The 1,214-nt window shown below is 34.4% G+C and overlaps 1 non-coding gene across 1 annotated transcript; it reads left to right on the top strand.

Annotated features, from left to right (window-relative positions):
- Positions 1 to 473: 473 nt before the first annotated feature.
- Positions 474 to 580, top strand: LOC141494626 (U6 spliceosomal RNA). The gene has a single exon (XR_012470518.1). It is a non-coding gene; the product is annotated as a U6 spliceosomal RNA (small nuclear RNA).
- Positions 581 to 1,214: the final 634 nt, after the last annotated feature.

Here is a 1,214-nt window from a genome sequence, read left to right as displayed (position 1 = left end):
TCAGGTCACTTGTTCATATACGATATAGTGCACACTCAAAGACATTTTGACATGAATTAGATCTTTATCAAAATGCTAAAATTTAGGAAAAAATTATACAATATGCCATGAATCTGCAGGAGTATTTATACAAGGACTTACTTGATTTTTAAATGATGACTTGAGATAATGTTCCTTCTGCTTTGAAAACTGCCTCTCATTCCCCAATTGATAAATGATCAGAGAATATGAACAACGAAGAAATTAAAGGCTATATATATATATATATATAATCATGAAAAAATGCTCCAAATAATTGTTGATTAGAGAAATGCAATTAAAATAATGAGGTGTCACCTCATACCTATCAGATTGGCCAAGATGAGAAAAAGAAAAAAGGATCAATGTTGGGAGAGGTTGTGGGAGGATTGGGACATTAATTCATTGTTGGTGGAGTTGTGAATGTATACAACCATTCTAGAGACTAATATGGAGTGCTCGCTTCGGCAGCACATATACTAAAATTGGAATGATACAGAGAAGATTAGCATGGCCCCTGCACAAGGATGACACGTAAATTTGTGAAGAGAGTAATACGGAGCTATGTCCAAAGAGTAATAAAACTAGTCATACCCTTTGACCCAGGAATTCCAATTCTATTTCTTTATCTAGAAGAAATTATAAAAAGGGAAAAGTCCCGCATGTTTCAAAATATTAATAGCAGCTCTTTTTGAAGTGGCAAAGAATTGGAAATTGAGGGGATACCCATCAATTGGGGAATGGCAAAATAAGTTATGGTACATGAATACTATGGAATACCACTGTTCTATAAGAAACCATAAATAATCAGACTCTAGAAAAGCATGGAATGACTTATGGGATCTGATGCTGAGCAAAAGGAATAGAATCAAGAGAACAATGTATACATCAACAACAACACTGAGAAATGAACAACGTGGATAGAAGCAGCTCACCTCAGCAGTTCAGAGGATTATGACAACTGTATTAGACTAATTATGGACAATGCTATCCCCATCCAGAGAAAGAAAAACAAAACACAAAATAAAAAATCTTTCAGAATCTGATGAACACTTCTGAAACTTACTCCTTATGTATCTATTTCCCTTAATCCTAATTCTTCATACAGAAAATAACTAATCTGTAAACATGCTTATCAAAATATGTATGTGCAATGCTAATCTGACTGTCACTGAGGGTGGGAAGAGAGGGTGGAA

The sequence above is a fragment of the Macrotis lagotis genome, chromosome 7 (assembly GCF_037893015.1).
Source record: "Macrotis lagotis isolate mMagLag1 chromosome 7, bilby.v1.9.chrom.fasta, whole genome shotgun sequence".
Classification (NCBI taxonomy): Eukaryota; Metazoa; Chordata; class Mammalia; order Peramelemorphia; family Peramelidae; genus Macrotis; species Macrotis lagotis.
This window is presented reverse-complemented; position numbering and strand designations above follow the sequence as displayed.